Genomic DNA, 23,562 nt, shown 5'->3' on the forward strand with positions numbered 1-23,562 from the left:
TATCAAGGAAGTTAGTCTGAATTTTCCTTTGGTTGCTTTTGTGTCTTTATCTGCTTTGGGTATCAGGGTAATATTAGTTTCCTGTTACTAGCTTGATAATGTTCCTTTTCTAGTTTTTGAAATAGTTTGAATTGATGTTTGCACTTCTATGAAGATGTGTTTAAATTCACCAATGAATCCATCAGGTTTGGGTTTCTTTTAGGTAGGGGATTTTTAACTATGCTTCTATCTAAATTTGTTATAGATGCTTAAACTGTTTACCTCCATTTAATTTTGGTAAACCATATACATCTAGTAATTCATTCTTTTCTTTTAGATTTTCCAACTTAGTAGAATATTATGTTTTCAAGGTAAGATCCAACGACTTTCTAAATTTCATTGTATTTGTTGGGGTTTAATTTCTTGGATTTGTTGGGTGGTTTTTTTTTATGTAAAAACAAAGAGCCTTTATTCAAACTTATGGTTGGAGTCTCCTTCTGTCCAATGCAGCAGTTGAGAGCAGAGAACCCCAAGCCCAGGTGGGGTACAGTTTTTATCCTAGTTGAAGTTGGGATAAAGAGACGCTATTTTATAATGGCATCTATTGCCATTATAAAGGCCTGTAGTTCTGATTTTTGAGTACAGCCAGATTATAATCCTAAATGATTTATATAGAAATAATAATTTTTAAGGACATATAATATCTCTTTGGTTCTGCATAAAGAAGATCAAATGTTTTCTCATATTGAAGAATTATATTAGTTAACAAATCTATCAATTGACAGCTCTGAACCTATTTTCCTGGAATGGGCATTATAGGTAGCCATTTTGCCCCCATACCAAGGAGTTCCCCCTTGACTCAGCATTTTAAGCTATTTTGGGCAGGGAGCACCGGATGATGTCTTCTTTTCTGTAACTATTTCACACTGACTTTGGGGCATTGTTATCAGGGCCCAAGAAGGCTGAATGGCTAATTGAAGGTAAGGAGGAAATTCAGGCAATGGGGCACTCATCAGAAGCATCTGGTTTGCTGACTCTGTTGAAGCGACAGGAAACATTCACATAGACTGTACTGGTCCACATCAGCTTTCAGCAAGTCTTGCAGTCATTTGAAGCAGGTTGTTGTCAGCAACTGAAGCTTGAATGTGTCTGCCAGTCAGGTTGTAAACCTGTTGAGATCAGTTCAAACTAGGAACAGAAGTTAAAATTTATAAACTTAAAGGAAAATATTACACAAGACCTGTCTCAAGAGAGATAGGGAAAGGAGGGGGAAGGAGAGAAGACGGGAAATGAGCAGGGAGGGTGGGAGGAGGTAAACTAAAAGGAACAATGAGGAAAGAAAAGAAAGTACACAATGTTACTTCTATTTAAACAAGGAGATGGATGCTCATTGACAAGATGCCCAGGACATATTGCTCCGAGGTTGGCATATGTCCATCTAGCTGTTCATAATCTAACTGGGTGACTTTAGGCAAGTCATTTCAGCTCTCTGGTCACTGGCTTCTTTACCCATCAAATCATGAGTAGATCCAGATCACCCCTGAAACACTGAAGTTCTATTTTCTCAGGACCTACTAAAGAAACAGTCATCCAGCTGGGTGGTGGTGGTGCATGCCTTTAATCCCAGTACTCAGGAAGGCAGAGGCAGGTGGATCTCTATGAATTTGAGGCCTGTCTGGTCTACAGAGTGAATTCCAGGACAACCAGAGATACAAAGAGAAACCTTGTCTCAAACAAAAAAGAAAGGAAGGAAGGAAGAGAGGGAGGGAGGGAGGGAGGGAGTGAGGGAGGGAGGGCGGGCGGGCGGGAGGGAGGGAGGGAGGGAGGGAGAGAGAGAGAGGGAGGGAGGGAGGGAGGGAGGGAGGGAGGGAGGGAGGACGGACGGACGGACGGACGGAAGGAAGGAAGGAAGGAAGGAAGGAAGGAAGGAAGGAAGAAAGAAGAAAAAGTAAGAAAAGAAACCATCATCCTGATCAGGTTTACTCCCATCAATGCTTTTGTCCAATCATTAACCAGGAGGACGGGCTGTTTCTGCAACCTAAACAGCAAAGTTCACTTCCGGGGCAAAGAGGAGTATTTGGGGAGAGTGGGCATTGTTGGTCATCTCTGGGGACCTAATCTGAGTTGGCCTTAGCTTGGTGACAACGGGAAATCTAAGGGATCCTCACAGAAACAGCCTTCATTTTGACATGTACGCCTTCGGTGAGTACAATGCTGTCAGCTGGCCATAGCCAGGATGAATCTGCTTTTTAAAATTGTTTGTGTTTTTTTTTAATCTGTTTGTTTCCTTATTAAGTTTGGCTCAATCTCTTGTCTTTTTTTTTCCTTATGCAATCTTCTGGGATGTGGCATCATAAAGCCCTAAGTCATTCATAGCACTATGAAAAAGAAGTCATTGAGTAAAGCAGGCAAACTTAAGATGGAAGGGGAAGAAATTTTGCATGAGATGTAAAGGAAACGTGCATTTACATGTGGCTTGTAGCCGTGATGGTCACTGATCCCCCACGGTCCTGGTCTGACTCTATGGCTTGCTCTTGGGGTCTCGTGTTCGGCTCACTGGAGAGAGCTACACCCTTTGCCACTGCACTGTGACTTCTCAGAAGTCTTAGGAAGACACCAAAGAGTTGGTGATTCCATGGATGGTTGAAGGTGACAGCTTTATTTTCCTGCTTAAAGAAACTCAGAAAACTTCCTCTTTGGCCAAAAATTTCCTCTTTCAATAAGCTCGTCTGTGCTGCCTCTGACTCCTGCGTGTTAATTAAACTTCCTTTATAAAGCATAAATACTCTCCTCCTAAAGCCCACACATGAAAACACAAATAGCCCCAGTAGCACCTAGCCACAAAACGAACTCTCAAAAAGGAAGTCCTTAATGAAATTGATTTTACTAAATTATTTCCAAGGTGGTAGCTAGGTGTGAAGGGGTTTCTCATAAACTGGCAAATTATCTCTTTTTTTAAAGCCTGTTCAATGGCATATTAATGACACAGTGAGTTTCCCAGGAATAGCATGGGCAGTTTTGTATTCGTTCAAAAGCTATAGCCTTCCAAGCAACATGCTGGGCTGCTAAAGACACGTACAGATAAAAACTTTACTTATCCTTGTATCTGGTCATTTATATAGTGACGGACACATATAAACTGTTTCAGAGAAGTAACGTAAGTGCTTTGTCCTAAGTCCAATAGCAAGAAAGTTCCAGAATAGAGATTTCTTTCCGAGTCTGAGTTCAGATTTCTCTTAAAGACATTCTATAGCTTTTGTAATTGAGTTTTGACCAGGCAAAGTAAAGGAAAGAATTTCTTCATGCTGGGGTTCTGCTGTTGGAGGACTGGGCTGGGTTGATTCCTGTGGGAACTGGGGGACTAGGCATGACGGATGCAGGCCTGTAATCTCAACACTTGAGAAGTGGAGGTTGGAGGATCAGAATCAAAGACATTCTTGGCTGCATAGTAAGCTCAAGGCCAGCCTGGACTAATAAATGCTATTTCAAAGAAAATCTATTTGGCTGAAGTTTTCTAAGTTTTCAAGAATTCACTGATTAGTATCTGGTGATGGTCTGGCGGTGATTATACAGAACACAACCCTAGCACAGCTGGTTAGTTCACTCCCTGTGACTCCACAGTTGTCTCTCTTGTATTTCCCTCACTCCGACTGCAAGGGACACATTTCGGCCCTGTTAAGACACCGCTAGACTCCACACCCGGAGTCTCAGCTACTGTGCCAGATGGACTTGTCAAGAGCTTGTCCCCACATCAAGGTGGGTCTCCCCAGAAAGTTTTTTCTGATCAGTTACTAAGACTATATAAAGTTTCCTCTTTTCTTCCCGTTTGATACTGAGATTAAAAGCACCAGCCACTGCTTACTATCTATCTGCAGTATATCTTCAGCAAAATGAAAAACATGGCTTAGAAAAATAGCTAAATCATGGCAATGTCTGCCACATAGGTATGAGGATGAGAGTGAGATTGATTTATAGAACCCACAGTAAAAAAGCCACAGTGCTGGCGCATGTTTGTAATCCCAGAGCTGAAAAGGCAGAAAAGTGGATCCCTGAGGGTCACTGGCCAGCCAGCCTAGACAAACTGGTGATCTCTAGACCAAGGAAAGATCCTGTTTCAAAAAGAAACCAAGGTGGACAGTTCCTGGGAAATAGCAGCTGAGGTTGACCTCGGTGTGCACACACTTACACCCAAACATGCATACACACATACAAACAAACAAACATACATACATACACGTACACACAAACATACATACATACACACATACATACATACATACACACACACAAACATACATACATACATACACATACCTACATATACACACACAAACATACATACATACATACACATACCAACATATACACACACACAAACATACATACATACATACTCACATAGATGGAAGTACAGACAGATGGATGGGTAATGATGGGTGAGGGATGGATAGATGGGTGGATGGATAGATGGATGGATGGATGGACGGACAGACAGACAAAAAAGTAACATGGGATAGCTATAGCAGATATTTTCACTCTGCCCCAGGAAGTTGGTCCAGTAAGTGTCCCTCTTATCTACAAAAGGGAGTAATAGCAGTTTTGGCTTCATAGTGTCATCGTGGAGATGAAAGGAGGTGATCTATAAAACACACTTGAGGACCATTGTCCATGATGTTTGAGGGAGAAGAGTGTGACAATACTGCAGATCTCAGATGCGGATAAACTGGGCTTCAGAGTCCAGGTCAATACTCAGCTGTGATAGTTAATCTCAGTGGTCAACCATCATGAGAATTTCACCAGCATCATCCAACAGCTGTGGTCAAGAATTAGCACGAGGCGCTAAGAGACAACCTCACAAAGAATTCACAGAAAGGTCCTCCCTGAATTGTGGATATAGATTCTGTACAGGATGTAGTGACAAGAGAAGGACTTGCCCAGAATGGACCATTTCATACAGACTGTGGTCAGTAACTGATAACGCCTTTGCTACTGGAGTCCATTGCGAGGCAACTCTAACAAGAATGGTATCTCAACTTCTTCCTCTGTCCAGTCTTGTTTCCTCTCCTTCCTCTAGGCATCTGTCCCTAAGGCCAAGCCCTGCTCACAGCAAACTTTGGTATTGTCATGGTTCCCATCTTAGCACAACACGCCCCGACCCCAGTCACATATGGTTACAAATGGTGCCCACTATGGTGGCAACCACAGTGGAGGTGGTTTCATCAGCTTTCATTACTAGGCTAACTTTTCAAGTTGATTCACCCTAACAAGTGAAGACACCATCAGATGCCGAAACTTATATTCTTGAAGGTTATTCTTTGCTGCCGCCTCCCCAGAATAACTCACCACGAAGTACTGATTGGCAGTTCTGAAAACACAGCCATCAACTTGTGTGACCTTACCTTTTGTCTTCTGGAGTGAGAAAATGTGTCTCCAGAACAGCTTACCGCCATGGTGGCGTTTCCCCACTGGGATTGAAAGCACTGTGATTTAGATGTAAAATGGGCGCTCAGTCCTCAGGTGGCAGTACTGAGTAGTGATTACATCGTGACATTGCTGGCTTCTCACATGTCCGTTGATGACCTCCTACCTGAATGGACTATAGGAGGTGAGGTCTAGAGTCATGGCTATTAACCTTTCTAGTGTCGAGATGCTTTGATAGCTAGTCACATTGTGGAGACCCCCCCAACAATCAAATTAATTTTGTCGTTGCTACTTCATAACTATAATTTTGCTGTTGATATGAATCGTAATGTAAATATCTGACATACAGAATGTCTGAAACGTGACCCCCTCCAAAGGATTGTCCATTCCCCCCAAAAGGGTTGCAACCCACAGGTTGAGAACCACCAGTCTAGAGAGAGGAAGTGAGTCATTGGGAGCTTGTCCCCTGCCTCTCTCCATGTCTCCATCTCTTTCCTTCCCTCTCTCCCTCCTCCCATTCATCCTGTACACCACTGAGGGAGCCAGTTCGCTTTAACACATGCCCCTTAACACAATGCCCTGCCTCACCACGCACAACCCACAAGCAACGGAAGTGAATGGCTATGGATTGAAGCCTCTGAAACTAAGTCAGAATAAATCTTTCCTTTTGTGTATTCTTTTCTATGTTATCTTGCCACAAGGACAAGTGGCTGCTACAGACACATTCTTGTGTTCCTTAGCAACTCCTTCTTGCCCTCTAGAGGTAGCTGAGGTTGTCCCTGACCTTCTGTACAGTGTTCTAGCAGAAGATCCCAGAATGTTTTCAGAAGTGCTCAAATTCACTGATGCCTGCCAGCTCCTACAACCATGATTAAAAACCCGGAGCCCAGCAAAGCTTCTCGAAGCTGTCCAAACTACTATTATTTCCTTCAGGAAGGAATCACTACCACCACCTGCTGCACCTCCTCTTCTTTTCTTCAGTATTCAGATCCCATCATATGGCCACAAGCTCTGTAGGCATGTGGCTGGCCTCCTCTACCTCCCCTCCTACCCCCGTCAACTAATACCTGCCCTATTCCTCCTTCGGTGTCAGAGCTGCACCCATTATTCGCAGCATCATTGGCATTTTTCCCGAATTTCTGAAGCTGGTGGTGACTCATGTCTCAGGAATTATCTCTCTGCTGTACACGATCCTCCCTATGAAGTTCATGTTAGCTGGTCTCTGACACCTTCCGTCGGAGTGCTCTGAAGACTTAATTTGGTGGCCCAGAGGCAAACATGATTGTCTCCAGCTTTATAAAATTAGTCAGGGTAAAATTAGTCAGCCTGCTTGGCTCTTCTCAGGAGGGAGCCAGGTTCCCAGGTCTCAGGACATTCATTTCAGTAAGGGTTAACATGTCCATAACCTCCAGGCCTTCTTTAAAGGGACCTGACTGAACTTTCCCACCAACATGCTATTGACACACATGGCCCTTCAATGCAGGCCTCTTTCTGCAGGGTCCTTGCGTTCCCCAGGGATATTTTCACATTTCTGGAAAAGAACTGATCATTCACTAGGATGGAGCGAAACTCAGAAGGATGTTGTGAGAAAAAAATATCGTGAGTCTTCCAGGCACTGATAAAATTGTATAAAACACTGACGTCCTAGCAATTGCATTCAGCATCCTAACTTCACATCAGCTGTGGTTCATCATCATTGCCAGATTGACGCGGTTTAGGGTCACCCTGTAAACACACCTCTGGGGGCTTTTCCTGAGACACTTGATGGAGGTGGGAGGACCTCTCCTGAATGGAGGGTGGCGCCCCGCCATAGGCTGGGATCTCAGACAGGATACAAAGGAGAAAGTGGCCAGCAGCAAGGCTCATCTCTACCTGCTTCCTGACTGTGGAGACAATAGCAGCAGCTGCCTAAAGTTTCTGCTGCCCTGCCTCCCCTTCCATGACAGGCTCTACCCTCCAACTGGGAGCCAGAGGGATTCCTTCTTTCCACAAGCTCTTCTTGTCAGCTTTTTGGTAACAAGGTTGGTGGGATAGGGCTCACTCCCCAACAACCACTCACTGTTAGTCACTTTGCAACACTGTGACAAACGCCTGACACAGGCCACTCACACAGAGAGAAGCTTTGTGTGGGCTCCTGGTTCCACAAGCTTCAGTCCATTGTCCCTAGTCCCGCTACTCTGGTTTGTGGAGGCTTAGGTCACCATGGCAGAAGGGCATGGCAAAGGATGGCTGACCACAGGTCTGGAATTATGCAGTTAAAGCCAAATACACATGTGGAAGCCTTGGGCAGTGCATGGCAGTGTTGATTTGGTGCCCATAGTCCCTCTTTCTTCATCACTTAAATATGCACCTCAAAATGGAGAGATACCACACAAAAATATAGCTTCCAGCTTCTTCCAAGAACTAAAACCATCTGGTCTCAGTGAGAGAGCATTCTAGAGTCAGAATCGACACCACTGGCTAAAGCCAAGTAGAAGTGCTAGCCCTTGTACAAGAGATGCGCATTCTCCAATTAGTCTTAATGTATTTTCAGGTATTGTCCTGGCCCTATGGATATGTGAGTTTGAGTCCTTAGGATTAAGAGAGGAAAGAAGGAAAGAAGGAATGCCGAGTACAGAAAGGTTTCCTCACACATGAATTCAACTGCTTTGGGGTAGATGTGAATATGTATTTTCAATGCTTTATTTAACAAAAGTTGGCACATTGATGATTGTGAGGTTAGAACAAGGCTCAGCAACATTCTTGCTCTGAATCTAGTTCTCTATAATGTTTCTGGTTTTTTCCTCTGCTGGGTGGTGGGAAAGTGCTAGACCCTGTATCTGTATACGGTAGCATACAAAAGAAAAGAAGGGAATTCCTCCTGCCGTGCTTTTCTCTGATCTGGAAGCAAACTTTTTCTAGAAGATTCCAGGAGATTTTGACTGACTCAGGACCCATTAGCCAGAATTGGACCATACGGCTATCCTTTAACCAATGATTAGCAAATAAGAATCGGATTGTCATGTCTGAATGAAAGCACACAAAGTCCCTCCTTGGATCTAACAGATTGTTCTACCTTAGCACATGACTACACGTACAATCTTGATGAAAAGAAGCATGTGGAAGATGGTAGGTGTTTGTGACACCTACCATCTGTGAAAGGTGTGGGCATATAGAATGTCTTAAGATTTTATGACAGTTGGGAAAGTCTACAGAGTTAGAAGTGTGGATTCTTTGTTCTCTTTATATGACTTTCTATATAGACTGCTGGTCATATCATCATATTTTAATGAACTTGACCACTTTCCCTTTAATCCATGGGGCCTGATTCTTTTTTTTTTTTTTTTTTTTTTTTTTTGACAACCTGGGGTTGGGGCCTGATTCTTCCTTCACACATTTAGCAGCCAGTAGGAAGCAACTCTCCCTTCTGACCCAGTTCTAGAACTTTCCACATTTTCTTCCCCTAAGGGATGGAAGACATTGCCCTTTGGAGTAGGCCTGAAATTCAGTGCTGTGGTCAGAAGGTTAATTTGTCTGCTTAAAAAGCTTGCCTGAAAATGCTGCAGACGTGACAGTCCACAGGATTGAGTCACTCACCAGGCTCAATCCTTGGCCCTGTATTGTGCCTCACTCACATTCAAGTAACCCAGTGCTGTGCACCCTGGGAACCAGGTGCCATCGAACGCTGCAGCACCTGGCATGTCACACTTCTCCTTTATCAAGTCATCTTGCTAACATGGAAAGATCCCGCATAGTTACTGGCCAAGCAAGGCCGGGACCATGAAAGCCTCAGTCAGAACCACTTCCTTCACACTGCACCAGACTGAAATGTCACCCCAGGGGACTGTCCTTAGGGAGTCCTCCAGCCTCTCCGGTTGCTATGCACCCAAGTCAACAGCACATCCATCAAATTCCAAAAACTGAAGAAGAAAAAAAAAAGGACTGCTTCCGAGTCCTGTGTCAGCACCATGCTCTCCAGCTTCCGGGATTCCAATCCTTCACCTTATCAAATTTTCCTGATGGCTCTGCCATGAGGGCCACAAATGGCATCCAGTCGTAGTTCTTTACTTCCCACTGTGCACTTATATTCCTGATCTTGTTTAACATTCTCATAGACTCTCTAAGGTAGGTCCCATACTAGCACCTCTTTGTCAGCAGGGAACCAAAGACGATGCAGCTCACCCAAGGTTGCCCAAGATAGCAAGTAGCCGAGTCATGATCAGCCCAGCACAAATCTGAGCTTCAGTAACTACCGCATTCTTCACAGTCTAGGAAGAGCCCAAATAAAGGCTTCTGGAAATCCTGCTGGCAAATACCTGGCATTGTGCCATTACAGTGACTAGTCTCTGGCTGGGCATGCGGCTCTGTAGGTAGACTCTTCGCCCAGCATAGACAAAGCCCTGAGTATGGGTTCTGGGGCTACATAAACTAGATATAGTGTAATCCCAGCCCTAGAAAAATAGAGACCGAGGATTGAAGTTCTAGATCATGCTCGACTACATAGCTTCAGCTTCAGCTGCATAGCAAGTCTGTGGCCAGCCTATGATACCTGAGATCCTATCTCAAAAAAAAAAAAAATTCTTCTAAGATAAAACAAATTCTGATTTTTCTGGAAAGGTGGCTACTATGTTTTGCCTCCTGATTCTCTCCTTTCCCTGATCTTCACTAATTTGGCTCTTTTTGTTCTTTTACCTCCCTTGGGCACAGCCCTAAGACCCATGGAGTAAAGTGTGTGTCTTGCAATACAGATAAGTAGACTTGAGTATCTTCAGCGGGTGTGACCAAGATCTTGTGACTTCATTAGGTCTCAGAATCAAAGGAGGAAACTATCAGGCAAGACCAAATGCCAGAGTGACCTCTAGGCCAGGGCTATCGAGCTCAGAGTGACCCACTGGGATCAAGAGTCCAGAGTAAGTAGTCGAGTGTTGCCTAAGCCATGTTCACGACCAGCAGCCAAGGTCATGGTCCAGGGTCACAGCCTGAGGTTTGCACCGAGCAACTGGTGTCCAGCCCAGCTGTCTCAACTCAGAACACAGTTCACAGTACACTTGAGTCAACAAGTTAGGAGAAGCACTCAGATTCTGAGCAGTCTTTTCTCATTGCTATGACAACATACAGGAGAGCTTAAGGAAGCAGCTTGACGAAGGAAAGGTTCACTAGGGCCCACAGTGTGAGAGTGTAGTCTGTCACGGTGGGGGAGCCATGGCAGCAGGAGCCTGAAGTACCTAGTCACAATGCAACCACAGTGGAGAAACAGAGAGAGGTGAACCCTGGTGCTCAGCTCTCTTGCCCCTTTTTTCTTCAGTCCAGGACCCCACTCCAGTCAGAGTGAGTCTTCTCGTCTCAGTTAACCCAGTCTAGAAACTGCCTCATAATACTGCCCAGAAGTTTGTCCCCCTGGTGATTGTAGATCCTATAAAGCTGACATTAAATATTGTCATAATGCATGGGGACCAAAAGACCAAACAGACCTCACAGCAGTCCTGAAGTTCTGCCAAGCGAGGTCTGATCAATCCAAGCAACCAAAGTATTACCAGATTATGGGGATATCTCACTCCTCTTAGGTGACTGTTGTCACTGTAAACTACCTTGCTGGCACCATCTCTAATCTTTACCAATGTCCTCAAAAAGTAGTAGAGACCCGTGAGTCTCCATTTTATACACGTATAAAATGAGGCTTGAGAGATTAGGTGGCCTGTCAAAGGTCTTCTGGCAAAAGTGACAGGGTCAGAGCCCTGAGCCGTCTGGCTCCTGGGAGAATATTCTCTTCTCTGTAGTATGTACCCTACCTAAGAGCAGAAGCTATTAGGTCTTTGTAACTAAGAAATTGACAAGCTCACCCATACGTTCCTCCCTCAGCTAACCTCTCGAGAACCACCTCTGTGTCAGGAAGAGTCCTAGGAACTTGTGGGCCATCACCCATGAGGCCCAGAGTCTGCTCAAGGAGCTTGGTGCTCATCAGCCCTCTCCTCCTCCCTCCCTGATTTTCTAGCGTCCTTCAACATCAGACAAAGGGCTACAGAATCAGCTTAGCCAGCAAAGTGCTTGCCTTAAAAGCACAAAAATCTGAATTCAATCCCCAGAATCCACATAAAAGAAAAGTCGGGCATGGTGGCACATATTTGTGATTCCAGCACCAGGGCTACGGAGAAGCACCCTCTGGCCAACGAGCCTACCCTCCTTGGCAGGTTTCAAACCAATGAGAAGCCCTGTCTCGAAAAATAAAGTGAGTGGTGCTTGTGAGTGACAGACATGGTTGTTCTCTGGCCTCTGCCCACACATACACACATATACATGCCTATACTCCCCACACACACACACATGGATGCACACATGCACATACAACATAGCAAAGAGCCATCACCCCCCTCAGGAAAGAAGGACAGGTCCCTGGATGCGTATTTGCCATGTCAGGTGTCCCGATGATTACAGAAGCATGACAGAGGCAGGGGCATCTGGATGGAGGATTAGAATTTGTCATTTTGAACCAAAACAGCATCCTTCGTGATCAGTGGCCTCTGTCAGCCTAGAAAGCTTCTATTTGTTTGGTGTTGGGAAGATTTGCTCAGATTAGCATAGGGATTTCCTGGACACTGGGGACAGAGACTCGGCAGCTGCTGAAGGAGCAGCTGGAGCAGTCGGCTCAGCTACTCCCATAGCTCTGCAGCCCTGGAGTGACACAGCACTTCTCCGGGCTCCAGCTCCAAGAGCAACAGGCGCCTGCCTGGAAGAGAATGCAGCAGTGGGAATGACATCTTTTTGTTATCTGTTCACTCTTCATCGGTGGTACTCCTTGGGAATGATTTCAGCCTCCCTCTTGAGCAGTCAGAGCTATAAATAAAGCTCCCCAGAGAGGCTGAACCATGCCCTTCATCCTGGCGGCCTCTGTGACTCATCCCACAAGCCAGTTCTGCATCCCTTTTCCTGATTACCAGGGGAAAGTGAGTCTATGCAGGTCTGGAGGTCAGAGGCACACGTGTCCATTCTCACCATCCGCTTAGGTGTGGTCCTCGTGGACTCGTGTGTGTGTGTGTGTGTGTGTGTGTGTGTGTGTGTGCGCGCGCACACACACACACACACACACACACACACACCTCTGTCTCCTGTGACAGGTTGTTTCATTTGAAGGAAGCACCTCTTTCACAGATCCAGGGTGGCAGCCATTAGTTAAGACTCCCTGTTACCTCACAATACCTTCTCTGCAAAACTGCCCTGTGTGAAGCAAGGTGACACATTCTCTTGCATCTCTGGGGACTATTGTTGCTTAAAGCAAATAAAATCCCTGAGGTGCAGCAGAGGTTGAGGAAGCAACACTTCATGAAAAGCAGAGTCTCTCCTGAAAGGGAAGAACAAGGAAGGCTTTGGTTCCTGAGACCTTCTTCTTTCAGCCAGGATTTCACTGAACGCCGTACAACTCCAGCCTGTGTCTCATCCCAGCATCTGTAGGTACCAAACTTGCCCCCAGAGAAGCTACACAACCTGCCTGAAATCACTCAGCTGTGAGGGCTTGCAGTGAGCTCCATCCAGGAATTTGGGGGCAGAGTCATAGCAACCTTCTCACCTCAATGTTCATCAAAGGCTTCATGTTCCCCTCAGACTCAATGAACAACGGTCCTTCTGGTCCTGGGTAGAAGAAAACACAGAGCCCAAGGCAACCTGTTGGCATTAGCCAGCTCCCTGCCGCTGGGATGGAATTCCAGAGGCAGATTGCCTGTGACACATAGGGGCTGATTTCCCTCACAGGTTTAGAGAGCAGGACACGGGGGAGGGGGGCGGTGGCTCAGCTCTGGTTAGCGATATGTCAGCTTAGCTATAGTGGACGACAATGGAGCTCATACAGACAGAAGCAAGAAAAAAAAGGCAGGCTCCACTGCGGCTTTTGTAACCCATTCTCCTGAAATGTCATTGAATGTCATGAGTGTTCCCACAAAGAGTGTTCTCACTCTCGGTTAGAGCACCTTCCCCGCCCCACCTCTTAAAGGTAGCAGATCTACCACGCTAGAACACAAACTCTCTGCTCAGGAATATATAGGGGATGGTCAAACAAAGCCCAGACTGTACCACTCCTCCAACTTTATTCATTGCCAAAACTCCTGGGAGCACTGACTCTCGATCTCCACCCTTTTCGTCTCTACTCATAAGCCTTCTCGTGCCCTCTGGCAAGAGAGAAGCCAACCCTAATTCCTTCTTCTTATCATCGCCTTTCAAACAGCCAGTGACAGCCACTGTGCTGTCTCCTCACTCACTTTCACCCATTTCACACTTGACGAAACTTCCAATCCCTGACTGTATTTGTTCATCACTGTATCCTCTGGGCTGGTACCCACAGTACCGTCCAGTTTGGGTTAGATCAATGCCAGTTGGAAGGAGGAAGAGAAGAGTGAGCTTTTTCAGGGGCACTGGTGCCCTGACTTACTGCTTGAAGTCTTTTGTCTTAATTAAGGGCTGGCTGTTTGCCAGAAGAAAAAAAAACAAAAACAAAAAAGCCTCTGTCCTGACTTGTTCAGGAAAAATTTCAGGTTGGATGGAAGGATGCCACAAACTGAAAAGAAAGTTCTATGGAGGTAGATTGATTACAAGGTCTTGTAGAATGAAATAAGTGTAAAAAACTGTCCCCTCTTCCTCGACACCTCCCTTCCCTCTTCCCCATTCCTAGCTCCATCCTGTTCTCTAACTCTGTGTGTCCCTCTCTTGGAATGCTGCCTTCCTCTACCGCTCGTTGTCCAACATGGCAGCTATCCAAAAGCCATATCCGCACACCGCTGCGTGTTCACCCAGATCTAAATAACAGAGGCTCCTCGTTCCAGGCAAAAGGAACTAATTTTCTGGCCAGACTACGCCTAGACCAGTGAGGTGAGGAAGAATGACCCAGAAAAGACACATGACTGCGCCTGGAGAGCAAGGATGGTGGTGTTATAGGAGAAGGGAGGTCTGGGAGGAGCTGTACGGCAGAGGAGATAGTTCTTACAGAAACTGCTTTCAGACGGTCTCACGACATCATCCAGGCTGACTCCTAACTCAAGAACCTCCTGTCTGAGCCTCTTGATTGCAGAGATTTCAGGTGTGGTACCCCATGTTTGGGTTTTGTTTATATGGTTTTTTTTTTTTAGTTCTAGTATTGTAAATGGTTTAGGGGATTATTGTAACTGGATCTTAGGAGGAGGCCAAAGAAGCATTTGCCTTTAACAAACCAGCCATAAACTGTGAGGGCTAAGAACTGTCCAGACCTCTTGTGTTTCTCATATTTAGACTCTGGGGCTACAGAGCCCTGGAAAACTTTACTAATGGCCATAGGCAACTTGGAGAGCCCCCAGGATCTCCTCTTCTGGAACCATATTCTTCTGGACTTGTTAGAGCCCTTAAGCATCTTCTTATAGATCCTAATGCTCTCCAGAAACAGACGATCCAATCAGTAAACACTGAACACAAAACCCAGCCACAACCTCCCTTCCTAGATTTATAAACCATGTGGTTGCTCTCATAATGGGGTGCATTACAGTGTGCACCGAAGAAATTAATAGAATTATAGATGGGATAGTGCCTTGGACATTGCTAGCCACACTGCCACCAAAACACCAAAAGCTTCCTCAAACTTTTTGGAATCTCACAGTAGTACCTGCAGGACCAAAAGTGAAGAAAATGGAAATCAGTGGGCATGCAGGTTTCGACCCTGAAGTATCTTTCTGGCTATCCCATTGTTACTTCTACATCTTTGGTTGCTATGTGTGGCTTTGCTATTTTATAGGCAAGGAAACTGGCTTAGGAGAAATGAAAGAGCCTAAGCATCATCACACAGCCAGCTAGGCCCTGGGTGGCATCGCTTCCCAGCTGTGCCGGTTCCCTGAGCCCTCTTTATGCCAGCACAGGTCATCCTGAGACAAGAAAGAGAACAGTGATTTCTGACAAGGACAAGTGTCATGACAGCTAACCATCTGTGCCTTCCACCTGCAGCGAGGCACCAGGCATTTACTACTGATGTTTCCATGGCTCAGTAGTCCGAGCAATACAGCTGTATGCTTGGCAGTGTCCAAGCTGCTGAACAGCGAGGAATTGGCGGCTGCACGTCTCCATCTCCTTACGCTGCCAAGCTTGCTCCTTGAGGATATGTTTATCTTGCAATTACTAGTTGGTAAAAGGGATAATGGGATGATTTCATTGCAATGAACAGATCTTAACTCTAATCAGGAGAAAGAGGGAGAGACCAAAACGCAGACACACTGACGAAGAGGAATGTTGGGTAGGTCCCGGAGCTGAAATGAGTAATGACAAATCAACATTGCAGAAAAATAGACTAGTGGATCTCATTCCCATGGCCACTTCCTTAGTGAATACATATTCTCTTCAGCCACTGTTGATTTTAGGTTCTCTCTCTCTCTCTCTCTCTCTCTCTCTCTCTCTCTCTCTTTTAGTTTTGGTTTTTCGAGACATGGTTTCTCTGTATAACAGCCCTGGCTGTCCTAGAACTTACTTTGTAGACCAGGCTGGCCTCGAACTCACCAAGATTCACCTGCCTCTGCTTCCCGAGTGCTGGAATTAAAGACGAGTGTCACCATCACCTTGCTATTGTCCCTCTTGACCCAAGTCTTGGATGCTGTGACTACAAAAGCCTGTCTGATGAGTGGCTTCTCTTCCAGTCCCTCCTGTTTCTTCTCAGACCTCCACTTCCAACCTCACAAGACCCTCCTCCTATGGGTCCCCCAAGCAGAGTTTCTTTGTATTATCAGGGTCTTGCTGGCTGGTATTAGGATTCTTATATTTGACTCACATATGCAATTTCTTACCAGAACCTCTTTTTCTCAGAACTTTGGAGGGATATCTTTGGGGTTGGACTAGGAAGTAAGATTCAGAAAGTGTCGCTTACAAAAGTATCGTTTCTCTGATATGTCATTCAAGAATGGGGCGCAATTAAGGCAATCCTTACCTCACTCGTGGTTGAAGACTTTTAGCTACAGCCAACATTCAGCTCCAGTATATTCCCATACCAGGTCTCCTGTAAGGCCCATGGGAATATAAAACAAACAGAACCTCTGTCTCAGAGCCCCTGCAGGGGGACACGAATCAGGCACACTCAGTGGACTTGGCTACAAAATCATTCAAACACATAACCTCCAAAGTCACTCCTTGTTTTAAAGTCCATGGTTCTCTGATGAAGCGAGTGGAATTTATTTCTCATGAGAGTGTGATGAATGCCTTACTCGATGACTTATAATTCACTCCGCCAGATTCCGGAGACTTCCTGGTTGATTCTGGAGAGCGCTCCCATTATATTGACCTTCTGCTGCTTGCCTGGAAGTTTATGACATCAGAGAGCAGGGGCCTGACCTGACCCCAAGGGAAAAATGTTATCTCAGCGATGAGGCAATACATTCACATCTCCCCTCAAAGCCAAACATCCCCTTTCTGGGTGCCTCCGGCCTGTTGCACAGCAGATGATGAGGTTCTCCGTGTTTGACTGAGCTGGCAGCAGCAGACAGACGTGGTCTGAGCCATCTGCTCACCAGACAGTGTTCCCCGTGGCCAAAAGCCAATGATAAATTAAAAAGAAAAAAATCGATTCAATTATCAGTGTGGATCTAAGTTATATCTCAGGGTGGGATACCAAAAACAAATCAGTTGTCCCGTATAACTGAGAAGTACTTAGCCAACCCTCAAGTGACATGCTATCATGTTTAGGGTTTCTATCCAAAAATGGGAATGGTTTTTCATCAAGCCGTCCGCATTGATCCTTATTCAAAATACAAAAAGTAATTTCAAAAAAAAAGAGGAAATGTGTTAACCATACAATCTGTGTTCATAGGACATAGAGGAGCTAGTTCAGTAAGCTCCAAATGTTCAAATACATGCTTTTGCAACCAGAACTACTTGGGGGGGCATCTTGCCATCTTCGGGGGCAGTTTTGCAGGCAAAGGTGGGGAAAGATGCTTTGTCCTGTAGCCCAAGGTATCACCAGCTCAGTTACACAAGATGCCAGTGTGAGTGACAGATGTTGGAATCTGTTTCTTGAGTACTTGGCTATTCCACATGAGGTATTTCTAAGGGGATAAGAAAACTTGGAAGCAAAAATGGTACATTTTGAGTCTTTTCTCATCAGAAGAGGCAGGGACCAAAATTAGCCCAACCCACACTGAGAACTCTGAGTAAGATCCGAATCATGGACTTTTGAAAGTGAAAAGAGACTGAAAAGCAAGCCATCTGTGATAGTGTTAGCTATCGATTTGATAAAAATCTAGAATTACCTGGGTGATGAGCCTTATAAGCGTCTTTAAGAGAGATTATCATGATTGCCCTAACAGTGGGAAGGCACACCCGTTGTGTGTGGCGCCATTCCTTAGGCAGGATCATGGACTGCATACAAGTAGAGAAAGCAAGTTGAATACCGTTCTGTTCTGTTCTGATAATGGAGGCCATGTGACCAGTTCTATCAGTACCCTGCCTGCTGCTGTGACTTTCCCTGCTTTGATGGACTATCACAGAGGCCATGTGACCAGTTGTATCAGTACCCTGCCTGCTGCTGTGATGACTATCACTTGAAATGTAAGCCATACCTAATTGTCCTCACTAAGCTGATATTCCTCAGAGTATTTTATCAAAACCACAGGAAATGAAACTAAGGCACAGTCTAAGGCGGAAACATAATAACACTACTAATAAAATAGTATCCAGGAATGTAATTCCCAATATCTGTATTCCAGCACTTGGGGAGACTAAGGAGGAAGGGATCATGTGAGTTTGAGAACAGGCTGGGCTACATAGCAAGTATTATACCAGCTTGGGCAATTCTTGTATATATATAATACATATATTAGCAAGCAATTTTTATTGAAGATAGCACACATTTGATCTGAAGTATTTCTATTGCAAAAACATTTTGTAAATTCTTTCACAAGGAAAAATAATCAGGAACTGAGGCATCTCAAAACCTGAAAGGTATTACTTCTCAAATCACCAGAGTCATCTAAGACAGCGACCGTCTACAGAGTTGATTCTGATTAATATGAAAAAGACATGGCTTCTGCAGAAGCTGCTTAATCCCATGTAAGGGAAGAATGAATGTAAGAAAGAAAAGACTAAAACAAATAGTGAAGTGTAAATGTAGGCACTGTGGAGAGCATACTTTTAAACTAGTGATGGTCTTACATTTTCAACCAGGTTTAAAGGGCATACACAAACTTTTAGAAAATGCATACAGTAAGACAATGGCCAATATGAACATCATATCTTGAGCTAATATATAGATCAGAAAACAAAGTGATGTGTATAAAGAGAAAGAAAAGGAAAGGAAAGGGGAGGGAAGGGGGAAAAGAAGAGATGGGAGAGGGGTGCAGAGAGCAAGTCAATCTGGATAAAGAGCATATGAGATCATCTGGATGGCTCTAAAATGATAACAAAGATGAAAGAGAAACTCGTCATCATAATGTATATTTGAGGGGTTCATGAAGAAGGGCTAAATTTGGAAACACTTAGTGGTTTTTAGTTCTAAAAATCTGGATAGTTCTTGAAAAAAGAATGCAAGGTCCACTTCTATCATGAATAATCCAAAGAACTATTGAATTCTATAAAATCATGGTCATGTAACGTTTAAATTAGGCTTAAGTTTTAAAAATGGTATTTCACCTATTAGGTTAACTAGTGGTTAAAGGGCTGTTGAAAACTAGCCAACACAAGTTTGTTGAAATTAGCACTGTCATTCCACCCCTGCTCTGAGTTAGCCTGGGGAAATAATAAAGGGCAATTTCACAATATTGACAGAAGCCAAAGGCATCTGTGGATGATAGACTAATATTACCTTACCTTGAGAACTATTATATAAGTAGGAACACAAATATATTATTGTTGGTTTATAATTGTCCACAACAGCATCGCATGTTGGAGCAAAGAACATTTTTATAAGCTTAAACTGCATTGTTCAAAAAAAAAAGCTCAATCCATTATCATGCATAATTTATATCTAACAAGAAGTCTGTTAGTTATATTTACTGGTTTGGAAATCCCTCCATGTTACATTCAATAGAGAGATGGAAAGCATAACTACAGGGGTCTGAGGATTTGGCTCAGAGGAAAGAGTGCTGCCTAGCATGCAGGAGGCCCTGGGATTGATCCCCAGCACAGTGTAAAGCAGGCAGGGGGAGCAGGAGAAGCAGGTGTTCAAGGTCATCCTCAGTTACATAACAAGTTTTCAACTGAGATACAGACTCAACCCCCCCAAAAAAATACAATGATCAAACTTCCACATACATTTATATAAACCTAAGAAAGCTACTGACTACTTTATGTTCCATGGGTGGTCAACTCATCAATACTGGGGAATGGGAGTGGAAAATTAGGAATGAATGACTAACAGGATACTTTAAGCATTGCTGATGGTCATATTTCAAGGTACTAAAACGTCTAGCATGTAACATATAACTTTACATCTAACTGTAAAAGTAGCTTAAAATACAAGGCTTTAAGGGCCAAGTATCAAAATGCTTAAATATTTCTGTCACTAGCCAATGTAACTACGTATTTGATCATGTAGAGGATTCAGAAAATGGGTACAGTGAAAGATGTTCTTTGTGTAACTTCTGTTTCTAAATCTACCAAAGATCCTGTAGATGAACCTAGACCTGTACAGTAGGCTAGGGGCTGGCAATCTCTTTACTGGAGTTCAAATCTGCTGTAATTACCTACGTGCTGTAATTACTAGGGGACAGTTTAAGAATTAGTCATTGGTGCTGTTGCACTGCAAGACCAGATTCCTCGCCACAATGGTCTGTAAGTCTGGGGCCTTAGACGAAGTTTTCTAATTCCCAATACAATCTGACAACTTGTGTTATCTTCTGCTTCGTGCGCTGTCACCATGTCTGATTAGAACCAAGATCAATCTGAACTCGGAAGATATTAGCATAAGAGATTAACTGAGATGCATTCATTTCACTTCACCATTAGAAAAGGAACTCCACTGCATGTAAAATAAATGGGTGTTATAAAAAGAACACTGATCATACCTCAGGAGCTAGCTGAAAGACAATAATGATAATTCAATGAGAAAAGAGACACGGATTGTCCTACAGATTTCTGAAATAGTTTCAAATCCATCAAGTTCCCTGTTCTCTGCTTCCACCGTTTACTTGGGTTCCAGCCAACTTAGGTTCCCAACTAGGGTTGCCAGACGTGAATGGAAAACACCCTTTTCAACTGAGTCATCTCGCTAGCTCTTATTAAATCGTGTGCTGGTAAACCGCACAGGCTTTCGAAAAAAAGATTCTTGTATAATCGTATACCTCTGGCTTGAACGCTGATGGCTCACCTGTAACTCCAGTCCCAGGGGACCTGGCTTTCTCTTCTGATTTCTCAGGCACCTGACATGCACATACCCACATACACAGAGGTAGACACGCATACGCACTTTAAAAACCCAGCAATTGTTTTTACTATTAACAATTATCAAAACAGGTCAAGAAATGCAGAGAGAAGTTAGGTGATGAACAGTGTGGCTTGCAGTCTAAAAATAGACAACCAATGTTTAGAATAAACAGAACTTTATTTAGCTTAAACATAAGTGAAAATCAGCACCTTGTATAATATACTGAAATGTCTTTTATGCAATGAGTTTTTTACTCTAACCTGAAACAGCATTTGTTATACCAATAAAACAATGATGACATCACCCATTGTACAAAACAGCCCCACCATGGCTCTCCTTATCAATGCAAGGGCAACACTTCCCTACATACTCATAAATGCAAGGGCATCAACGTCTAAAGTTGCGGTATTGGAGAAGAGGCAAATCACTGTGGCGATATTTTATTTGTATTTTAATAAACATAGTTCAACTTGAAGTTCAGAAAAGCAAAACAGCCCGCCTCTGGCTCTTACCTCTCTCTCAGTCTGAAATGGTGATCCTGCCTCCAGGAATCTCAGAATGAGACTGTGTCCAAGAGTTGTCTCCTCTCATTTTATATTCCTCTCTAGTGCTGGGATTAAAGGCATACACCACTACTGCCTGATTTCTATGATAAACTAGTGTGGCTACTGGGATTAAATGTGTGTGTCACCACTGCCTGGTCTGTAGGGCTGATCAATGCGGCTGTTTTACTTTCTGAACTTCAGGCAAGCTTTCTTTTTTAAAATATAAATGAAGTATCACTACAAATCACAGAGACTCACAATCCTGCCCCAGATAAAAACCAGTGATGTCAACAAAAACAGCAACCCGAGGATCTCCTCTAAACAACGCCACCGTGTTAAGACCACCTTCTTACGGCCTGCCTAAAATCTGAGTCTCTAGCTCAGAGAGGGTGAAACCATTTGACATATGATAAGAAAACTGGTAGACAGAAGATTCAATAAGTAGGAAACCTTGCTATCCTCTGGAATATCATACAAAAGATCTGTCCACATTTGAAAGTCTCATCCATTTTCAAAATAAAATCTAAATAAGGATACAATAGGTAAAATACAGCCTGGGAGGACTCAACAGACTGAATGCAGGAGTGCTGTGCATTCCAGACAATTGCTTGCCAAAAGCATGTCATTTCTATTTCTTGGAAATCTTCTGCACAAGTTGTGTAGAATAAGGTGGAATAAGACCCTGAAAGCAAAAACAACAACTATATTTGAAAGAAGCCATGGACAAAACCTCTGCAGAGGGTACGTTTGATGCATTTTTCAAGATGGTCACCACCAAGGGCAGATGCTGATTTGGTCCTTGCTTTCAAAGAGGCCGCCTCTGTTGTTGACGTGGGGCGAAGAGGTCTCGGTGCTGCCAAGCTGACCTCAGACTCGAGACGTCCTCCCGTGCTGGTCTCCTGGGTAGCTAGGGCGACAGTTGTGCAACACTGGTCCTGGATTAAATATAATCGTTCTTGAGGTGGGATAGGAAGACTCGATGTTAAAGAAATCTATTCTCCCCTACTTTAAAGCTATTAAATGTGGTGCAGATAAAATTAAACTTGTTTTTTTTTTCCAACTCTGTGGGGAAATGTGACAAGATACAGGGGATGGCTTATGAAAACACCGAGATGAAGCCACTGTCATTTCCGCCTTTCCATTTATCCAAGTAGAAGTGTCACCAACACTCCAGCCCCTGAGTTAGTCCGACAGCCTCAATGAAAGTCTTTATAAATATAAAATACTGACTTCAAAGGCACCTTTCAAGCTACCACTTATTGCTTTATTGGTTTCACTTAATGATTGTAGAGACTTCTATCATGTCTCTAGACAGGAGTCATATCCTAATCAATCTCCTAAGAGCACATCAGTTTTGTTTAGGCCTCCAGCCTCCCTCCACACAACCTCTGGTGAAGTGATGGTCACCACTGATTCCAGGGTGAGCACCATTGCTCAAAGGTCTCTTGCCAGTGATAGGTTAGAATGAGCATGTGACCCAGCTCTAGCCAATGAGACACAGGAAGATATTTGTGGTTAGGACCCTATTTCCTATGAAATAGAGTACTAAAGGAGGCATCCTGCCTATTCCACTTCATAGTTTCATATCTAAAAGCCATGCCCAAGACTCATGTGAACATCCTGTTTTCAGCTAAGGGTGAGCGGTTGAAACTCAGGACTACTCAGGACTGAGCTCAGGCTCCCTCTGTGTGTATGTGTGTGATTTGTATATATGTGAGTGTGTGTGTGTGTATGCATGTGCCACAGGTGATGTTCAGAGGCCAGCCTCAGTGTTTGTGTTCACCTCCCACCTTATTTGAAATGGGTCTCTGTGTTGTTCATCACTGTGTGTACCAGGTTAGTTGACCTGCAAGCATCCTGATGTCTCCTGTCTTGCAGCTGTAATGACCCCAATGCACCAATATTTCCATGAATTCTGGGGACTTGAACTCAGGTCCTCTCAGGTGCTTATACCTAAGCTATCTTCCAGCTCAAACCCAGGTTCTTAAAAACATTGCTGATGTGCTAACTTAACCAACTTTAGAGACAGCGTCTTCCTCAATCTCTACTCACACAACATCACCATATTTGCATTTTAAAGTTGTTTTGAGTAGACGATTTGACTGCAGACGAAAGCATCTTAAATCAGATGATGCTGTGTGCTAGTCACTTTACTTGGTAATCTAGAGAACTATGTGAGATTGGTAACATACGAACCCTATTCTATACAGGGCAAATCTGTAACCATACTGCTCTGATCATGCCCCATCTTTTCTATACTTGTAGGGGGTGGAGAGACACACAAAGCTCGAA

General features: G+C 44.1%; 1 protein-coding gene across 1 annotated transcript in view; it reads left to right on the forward strand.

Moving 5' to 3' along the window:
* Nucleotides 1-2,022: 2,022 nt before the first annotated feature.
* Adra1b (adrenoceptor alpha 1B) overlaps nucleotides 2,023-23,562 on the forward strand; it is a 117,928-nt gene continuing 96,388 nt past the window's right edge. Inside the window, exon 1 of the mRNA XM_048435971.3 lies at nucleotides 2,023-2,181. The gene's annotated coding sequence lies outside the window, so the exon portion shown is untranslated. The remainder of the gene's footprint in view (nucleotides 2,182-23,562) is intronic.

The sequence above is a fragment of the Myodes glareolus genome, chromosome 9, assembly GCF_982192425.1.
Source record: "Myodes glareolus chromosome 9, mMyoGla1.1, whole genome shotgun sequence".
In the NCBI taxonomy this organism is placed as follows: Eukaryota; Metazoa; Chordata; class Mammalia; order Rodentia; family Cricetidae; genus Myodes; species Myodes glareolus.